Below are 9,749 nucleotides of genomic sequence, written 5' to 3'. Positions count from 1 at the left end.
AATGAAGTAGGTGGCAAGATAGGGAGGGACGTTCCATTAGGCAGGATCACGTTTGCACATCTGTATGAGCATAAGAAGTGCTGGATTGGCTGAAAGCACAGCATTGCCCCCTGCTAGCCCTGTGGGCAAGCCATTTGGTTGCTTATCTCAAGCAAGCGCATGACAGGCCTCAGTGCACAGGGAAAGTGTGAGATGGATTGCAGTAGTTCTTTGGGTATGGGGTGCAATGGCAAGCAGTGTATGATGCTCACAACCATGTGCTGCAGTACCCCATGGCACGTTCAAGCGGCAGCCTGGCTCTGCTGATGGTTGCACCATAAACACATAGCATTGCACCAGACTCCATCATACAGACTCAGGGGAAGCAGGAAAAAATGGCTGCAATGTGCAATTGGTTTATTTTTATGAGGCCTGGTAATGCCTGATTTGTCTTGAGAAGCAGCCCAGGCTGTGAAAGGTGCTAAATGTTTCTAAATTCATTATGTTCCATTGAAGTAATTGTGGACATTGAAAGGGAATGAATTTGTCTGGACCTGCAATTGTTTCCAAACGTAATAATCTGGAATACTAGCCTTGTGGTCAGAAATTAGTTTCTCAAGCTTTTGAATTCTTTATTTAGTGCCAGTGTGAGACAAACCCACATCTGTGAGAACAGGAGCCTGGGGTCAGATGACCCAGACCGTCTATTCCAAAAGCCCTAATTAAAAACCTAAAATCCCTGGCATGGCTCCGTACCACTCTTGTTTTCCTCTGCCACAGAAAGTCCAGATCTCGCAGAACACACTGGACATATAGCTCCTACTGTCACTGTTGGAGTTTAAGAGAAGAAGTGGCAAATGCTGTTAGAAGAGAGATGCATGCAGGACTAGCAGTGAGGTGCATCAGTACAGACTGGTATCTTCAGTCCTAAGCTGTTGGAAGTGTCAGATGACTGCTTTACTCTTCCATTTTCTTGCTGCATGGGCCTATGGCACTGATGGAAAAAGAACAACTGGGCTGTGTAGGCCTCTGGGTCTGATAAACATTCGTGTGCTCCTGTATTTCTCTGAGCTTCTTCCAGAAAAATGAAGTCCTTCCTTGGTGTCAAAGTTGCTCTGCTGTTCAAAAATCCATTTGGAAAATCCACCTGAGTGAGTAAATGCCTTTTGTCACAGCACTTTAAGAGCTGGTCATGCCTTTTTCATCTCCAGGAAGCGTTTGAGTATTAGAGAGGTTATTTGAAAACAGGCTGACCTGCCCATCAGAAGAGTTCTATTGCATAACTGCAGTAAATTCCTGCCCCATTTGCTGTGTCTGTGAGTTTATGGATGCATTTTGAGGCTTTGGTTTGAACGTGAGGAATTTGACATAACTGAGATATTGAATTACCCTTCTTCCTTTGCAGGGCTTTTGACCATGGATGTGCATGGATGTTTATATTTGATGTTCCTTGATGGAATTTTTAGCCTTCTTAGGGCTAGACTGAAAGAGCAAGGACAAGAGGGAAAAAAGTAGTCATCATTTCAACTTTGGGTCCACAGGCACTATAGATACCTGTGACAGGATCATGTTACTGCAGGATGACTCCTCCCGTGTGTTAAGTTGAACTTTAGCACTTTGATAGTATTCTGAATCATAGACTCGGAGAAAAAAACAATGATAAAAAAAAAGCAACAAGATATAACTTGTAATTTGGTTAGCTTAGAGTTTGTTATATGGAATTATTAAAGAGTAGACGTAGTAGGTACATGAACCTATATGAAATACTGGACAGTAATTAGCATGACTTGTAAGGGAAAGACGTATTTCACAAATCAACTGGAATGCTGGAGCTAGTAAGAGCATTGCTAAGTTTTACCTGATCAAAACTGGAGAGTTCAAAAAATTTGATAAATCCTATCACCAAAAAAGGCAAATGAAGGCCAGGTTGGATAGAGCCCTGGCAGCTTGGTCTAGAATTAGGTATGGAGGTTGGTGGCCCTGCCTGCGGCAGGGGAGTTGGAGCTTGATGATCCTTGAGGTCCCTTCCAACCCAAGACATTCTATGATTCTACAGACCTGCATAAGATGGCTATTGTTTTAAGCTGGCATGGTGTATGACAGGAAGGAACATTTAACATGTCCTGATTTCTACTCTTTCACTAAATACCATCTACTTTCTGCTGCATAGGGCAGCAGACCACTGGGCTCCTAGAGCAAGCTAGTTCTTGTTAATTCTTTATGTAGTTCAGAAAACTTTCCTGGCTGGCTGTGTTCTGGTCCTCTCAATGCTTGGAAAAATGCAACATCATCACAGGATTAGGAAAACACTAAGGCTAATTTTTTCCCATTACTGTGGGATGGTAAACTTTTTTTAGCCAAGTAAGCAAGGATTTGCAGCCAGACGTTCATATTGGAAGCATCTATGGATATGATATTTCCTCCTAGGCAGACCACCTCTGGAGACTAAAGTCCAGCACTTGTTTTGGTCTGGGGGTTCTGTTATTGTGCATCATCAACTAAACATGAAGTATTCTTAATTTAGGTCAGCCTAAATTACCCTAAAGGGGACTGAACAATAAACAACAATGACCCTAACTAAGAACTAATTAGCTTTAAAAATACAGCTTTCTTAGTCACCAAAGAACATTGGATAAAGCTCATCCTTAATTTAGAGAATAATTATCATCAGTGGTCTGAAGCTTTACACATTAGTCATTTCCACATGAGGGTTGGATTTAGTAAGACTCTGGAGCGTACAACCCCATGCTTTTGCTCTTCTCTTTTTTCTTACAGTAATACGCAAACTCTCTGAAACTTCAGATGAAATACGCTACTCTGAAATTTCTTTCAATTAAAATTTTGTCTAAATTTGAAGTTATATCAGCTTTATATCTCAGAATAATAAAAGGTATCTTCTGCACTTAACCTGCCTTTTCTTGTTTGGACTTAGGAATTCTCAACTTCTCATGATTATTCATGTATGGAAACTACTATTTACCTAACAAAAGCTGCACTTCTGATGATCTAAATGTACCTGTTGTCACAGCATAGTTTGATTTTCACCTGCTCTTTTGGAACTGGGAAATAATTAAAAACTTCATTGTGCTATTTCAAACAAATACTAGGTAATTTTTTTCTTTGCCATTTAATTATCTGTACTTTGAGATCTTCACTCAACAATCTTTTTAGAAATTGATACATTTATTAAATGTTTTGGCCTTTAATAAAATCCATTCAGATGAGGATAATGAGTATTTAAATTAAACTGAAATAGTTTACTTGAAGTTGCATGCGTATATCTTGGATTAAAAATGTCCCTTCAGGTAAAATGCCAGAAAAAAAAAAGAAAGAAAAAAAAAGAAAAAAAAAGTAGTTTTGAAGGTCATTTCACTCTGAAGTGAGGAATCTGAATGTTCTACCTCCAAGCGACAATGAAGGGAGTAATAAAGGGTTGGGGTTTTTTTTGTTGTTTTGTTTTTTGTTTTTTGTTTGTTTGTTTGTTTGCTTGCTTGCTTGTTTGTTTTTGTTTTTACAGAGGAACAGATTTGCGGTCCAGCAAATGACATATAGGGAAAAATAGAGAAGGATGAATCAGTCACAGCTTCTCACAAGGTGAGAATGTGGAAGGTACCAAATGAAATGGATCAGGCAATCAAGAGAAAATGAATGAAAGCAGGCACTGTTTCGCACAGCAAATAAACAAAGGGTGCAGTTCAGTGCTGTAACACGTAATGGAGGCCAAAAGCATAAATTTGCCAGAAAAAGAATAAGGAAAAAATAAGAGACTGTGCTCTTCAGTGGTTGCTCAAGATACTGACTTTGAAAATTCCTAAATACTGATTGGCGCCATAGGAGAGCATAGGGAGAAGACTGTGCCACATATGCTTTTTTTTCTCCCTAAATATCAGTTACTATCTGCTGCTGGAGATGGGATGAATTTCTTGGACTTTCAGTGGGATGCGGTAGAGCAGATTTAATTTTATTCGCTTCTTATGAAATCTGACTGCTGAACTTTTGTAGAGATTTGACTTAAGATAAGGGTGTTAAAAAACATGACATTTATTGCTTTTAAAAAAAATCCTATGGCATATATATAACGCATGTCTATCATGCTTTCTTCTCCATTTGCCTAGTTACACACTAAGAAAACTATTTAAGGAAGTAGTATATCTAAGTGCAAAAAAGAGTTAAAATGAAATCATAGAAGAATGAAAATATCTTGGTAAAGATTTTTTAAAAATGAGAGTTATTTTTCTGCATGTCTTTATTTCATCTTACATCAAAGATGCATAGGAAAACTTCATAGGAGGGGATTACAGGAGTTGCTTGAGTATTATTCATCGAGTATTTAATGTCCTGTGTTTACTCATCTTATTACTCCATTTTACTCATGTTAGGTATCAAAATTGAAACTTTCTGTCCATATGCACTGCATGTGAGAGAACGATGATGAAGAAATCACTCAAAGGGAGAATTTTTATAATGTCTTTTTCAGAATTGAATATGTACAGAAATCTCTTAGGAACTGTGAGAAAAATGCGTAATAGTCTGAGGCATGGGTAATTTTTATTATCCTAGATACAGTTTTTAAACTAAATCCTAATAGATTGCTGTAGTAATCATTATTATGGTGATAGCAGGTCAGGTATTGTTAGAGACAACACCAGAAAAACTTCTTTACTGGAGTATTACTGAACTATAAATGCTGCAGTGTTATATTAACTTTGAAAGCCATGAATCTGAATTTAAGAGCAAGGTGTGATCAGGGACAAAAGCTGCTTGAGAAAGAAGTCTTGGAATAAGTAATCACAGTATCTTCAAAACAGCCACAGGAGGTTCAGATTTGGGATATACAAACAGATGGATAAAAAGGCTTCAGTTTTTAGAGGATCAAACTTTGAAAATGCAAAATGACTAAGAGGCACCATGGGTTGAAACGTGAAGGAGACTTAGCATCACATGAAGAGAAAATTTCAGTAGTCTGGGCAGAAAAAAAATGCATAAAATCACAGAATCACAGAACAGTTTGGTTGGAAGGGACCTTAAGATTATCTAGTTCCAAATGTATAGATAGGGAAGAAGTAGAGACCCACCAAGAAGCACCAAATGTAGGACATTTTAATTAATCAGGGAATTTAAGAAAATACATCTTCAGTTAGGAACTAAGCAAACATCTGAGCTAGGCACTGAAGAAACTGAAGGAAATTGCAAGGTTTCTAAGCACAGTACTGTAGTGTTAAGGGGACAAACAGGGCCACACACTGACGATCTGGTGGAGATTAAGTGACATTAAACACCATAGATATTAATACTTCCAATTTTAATAAGAGAACAACATCCAATTTTAATAGGAAAAATGATGTATATAATTAAGGAAAAGTATAACAAAGGTAGGAAATAAAAATATTCGTATGCATGGTAAATGGAAATGTATATTATGTGAAATCTGAACACCTTGGACTATGTCCAGTAGCAGTGATTTTAAAATAACCCACAATTTGGGCAATGATACTTTGTTTATTCCCACTGGAGAATAGTGAGAGTAATAAATGTATCTGAAAAGAAAGAAAAATTGTATCCCATAATTGTATCCCATTTTGTATCCATGTATCCAAAATTGTATCCCATCCTTAGTATCCCATAATACAGTGTGACAGATGTTGAAAGGAAGATTAATCAAGAATTAAAACAAAATCAAAGAAAGGGAAATGAAATTAGAAATGAAAGCAAGGAATATGGAATGATTATGGAATGATTAACATAGCTGAAAAGAACAGTATGATAAGATACATTGAAAAGTGAGTTGTCCAGATGGAAAAAGGAGAATAAAGAAATTTTTCAAGAAGCAATTGTGAAACCCATTTTGCTTAATATTTCTATTCATGACCCTACATTTTAAAATTAGATTGATGTTTACATTAATAATCTGTGATATACACTATGCAACACTTGAAAAATCATGCCACTGGTTATAGGAACAGGTGGACTGAACTGGAATTAAGGAACTGGAATTAAGGAAGCAGAATACAATGACATTGTAGAATGTAATGCACATAGGAACAACATCCAGAATTTCCACTCTAAATTGAAGACTTATCAACGAAAGTTGGCACTCCAGGAGAAGGAGTGGGATTTACTGGCAGATCACAAGAAGAATATTCTCTCATAATGAAAGGATATTATTTTAAGATATTTTCAATAAAGACCAGGACATTCTAGCACTATGGTACATAATATTACTAAGATGTTCTTTAAAATGTCAGTTCAAGATCTTATCATCCATGCTCGTAGGATAATATAAATTTGGACTGTTATAGAGAAAGGCCAATATAATAATAGGATGAATTGTTCTAGGAGGTTCAAAGACTATTTAAACTATCAAAGTGGAGGTTTTAGAACAGTTATGACTTTCTAAAAAATTCATCAGGGCAAAACTGGAGATGGAGAGAAATTTGTAGCCATGGTAAATTTACAAAAGGCATTGGATCTATAATGTCTGTAACTATTAAACAGCTGAAACTGAAGGTGCTTTTCAAACGAACCAGGAAAGAAAACTCAGTGGTATAAATATGATATTTGTGAAGTTTATGAAGTGTTTTACAGGCTCATACTTGCTTTTAATGTGCTGGCAGTGTTTGTTGCACTGAATTTTATTGTATTCAATTAATCCTATGCATCGCATATTCAGTTAATTTGTATATGAGACAGGAAGGAATTTTTACAAGTTTTGACGCAGAAGAGATTTATAATTCTCTTCCTTAGAAGTTTGGAAGGTATTATAACAGTTAAAGTCAGTGATAAGATATCATATCTAATGTTTTATTTCTTTGAGTCATTTAAGAGTATGTCATGCTCTCAATCTTTGTTGTATCAGAGGCCAAAGGAACATCTTCTCTCTCTGGGTAAAGAGAACATGCACTAAGACAGTTTTATCAAAATCTAGATGTTTTTAATAACAAATTCCAGGAGATTTCTGGAAGAGCAAGGAAGAATAGATGAAATACAGTTTCTAATGGACTCTTCTTGAATTAACATTGATTACAGATTGTAATGTGATACTTCACTGTGATACAGGAAAACTAACTAGAGTTTACAACACAAATGGATCTCTGCAGTGCTCTACTGCAAACTTCCTCATGAGTACTGATTCTAAAGCTTCTGATTACTTTAGCAGTCTTTTAGGGATGCCCAGACACTCACATAAACATTTTTGCCTTGACAGTGTCTAAGAACATGCAGTTATATTTTGTTCATAATGACATGAAACAAAGCTGATTCCCCTCTTTGATAACTGAATAAAGTTCAACATAAATTTGGTGCAACTTTCAAATGAACCTAAACAGGAATGTTAGCATCAGAGCTGGGCAGAATCGAAACAGCAAGTGTTGACCTCATTGGTGCATTACTGGAGTTTCTCTCTCACTCAGCATGTGAGAACTGTCACTGATATCGATAGCAAGAGAAGTCACCTTGCAGTTACAATAAAGGACTTTAATGACACCTGTGTCTTCTCTGGGTTGTGAAGAAGCAAATTAATAATGTCTGAAGGAATACACATGGAGGAGAACAAAACCACTGAGGTATATACAGCTTTGCTTTGGATGTCAAAGACAGATTTTGCACATAGTGCTTTGACCAAGTATGAATTATGAATGTCAGATATTAATAATACTTTATCTATTTCACATGTGATATTGTTATTTTTCCTTCCTAATATCTCCTGTTTAGTACTGAAGTGCTGGATCGTGGAGCTGAACACTGCTAAATTAGCATCCTATCTTACATATATGAGACACTACTGGTTTTTTTTTCATTATACAGTTATTAGCAAATATTTTATCTGCTGATTATGTGTAGAGAGACTTGGGACAAAGATACTGTCATATTTACTGGCTCCTGAGAAATGTGGCAATCTTATCCATGCTGTGTTGGAAGGGTTTTTTTGCAGTCTTGCCCTGGGATGCTCAGAGCACCACATGTAGCTGTGATGACAGGCTGTGCTGTGACAGCAGCCCATAAGCTGACCATGGTGGCTGGGGGCAACTGGTTCCTTTTTGTAGCATGTCTTACTGCCCTTTATTTTAATCATGCAAAAACTCCTGTCCCCTGCTGCTCCTCTTGAAGGAACTCCAACATGTTTACCTCTTGTCTTGCTGGGAACGGCTGCAGCAGGCAGAAGGCAGGGACTGGGGAAATGCCATCGTGGCGTGGGTTTGCTCCACGGCTGTGGTTGTAGAGAAGCCAAAGCTACCTAAGCTTTGAAGTCCGGCTGTGCAGGTCTCAATGGTTGAGACTCTGCATGCCTTCAGGTATGAAAACCTGTCCCTGCTGAAATCACTGGCAAAAGCCCAGAATTTCATTCCTGGACTTTAACTGTAGCATTCATTTGGTAAAACACAGTGATAGGATGAAGCAATTCTGAGAGTTTGCTTAGCTCCCAAAACCTCAGAAAGCCAAGCCCTAACAAGATAAATTGAGAAAATAGCTAAGCAGGGGACTAGACTGGTGTGGATGTGATTGTATGGCTGTAAAGAAGCATTGCTATGCTATTCTGTAAAGTGACACTGCCAATTTTCCTTAAATATTCCTTACTGGCTAAATTTTACTCTTGCCTCCTCTCCTTTCTTTCCTTCTCCCTCCCACCCCTTCTCTTTTACCTTTACTTTCTTGCTGATTTATAAGTGGTACCACATCAGGCAGTGTATGCACTCAACTCACTAATCAGCAGAGTTTTGCTGACATTTTTACAACTGGTATTTAAGAGTCTTGTATTCATGGCACTATGTGTTTTCTGTGCTTTGCTTAAAACTTTATTAGATTCCTTAGAATAAAAAACTAAGGACTTAATTCTTCCGTCTTTTAGTCTGATGCAATTTCTGAGGCTTTCATTTTTTCATTGGTGAAAATTCGTAACATTTAAGAAAAGTATCTGACATAAGCTTGTCCTAATATAAAGTTGGGAATACTTTTTAGGAACATATAGTATATGTACATATATATAAACATATAAATTAATTAAAGATTAGGAAGCATTTGGGCACAGAATGCAGACGTAATACTGTATTCCTAAGATTCTTTTCCATAGAATAAATTCCAGTTGAAGCATGAAAGTGATTGGGGCATTATTTTTAAAAGGAAAAAAACATTATTTTCTCAGAATACACTTTTGTTCAATTATATTTAGTGTAGTAATGGGATATTTAAGATAGTACATCAATAAAATAGTAGAGTGATAGTGTATGCATAGTAATATGAACAAAGAAGGTACTAGAAAAGCAGAATTATGGGCACTGTAGAGCAAAGGCCAAGAGAATTTAATATCATGGGCCCATGTCTAAAAATTCATTTTAATGCTACATAGTTCAGATCAAAGTATATAACACAAATATAAACAACATGTAATGAAAGAACATTCTTGAAATACAATATTCAACAAAAGGCTAAAATGGCAATCTGATATTGAAAGTTTGCCAAAACAACTATTGTTTAACTCCAATTAATGAATGAAATACAATTTGTTCAGGCAAATGAGGGATTCTAGTTCAAAACTGCTGTATCATTTTCCTGGTGAAAGATTTGCCTAAGCTACTACTGTGTTAGTCTATCTTTGAGACTGGTTTGTGGGTTAAGGCAACTATAATCTATGCGCATATCATTGAACTGTAGACATGATCCCCAGTTCTCTTTCCTGCAGCATCAGATCAAAACTTTTATGGGAGGTGAAGTTTCCTAGAATTTCTCCCCAACAGAAATTTCAGTATGTTTCTCTTCATCAGTACTATCATGAA

This window comes from Centrocercus urophasianus, unplaced genomic scaffold, assembly GCF_019232065.1.
Source record: "Centrocercus urophasianus isolate 14NV4802_14NV808 unplaced genomic scaffold, USGS_Curo_1.0 seq_11, whole genome shotgun sequence".
In the NCBI taxonomy this organism is placed as follows: Eukaryota; Metazoa; Chordata; class Aves; order Galliformes; family Phasianidae; genus Centrocercus; species Centrocercus urophasianus.
Note: the sequence above shows the minus strand (reverse complement) of the source record.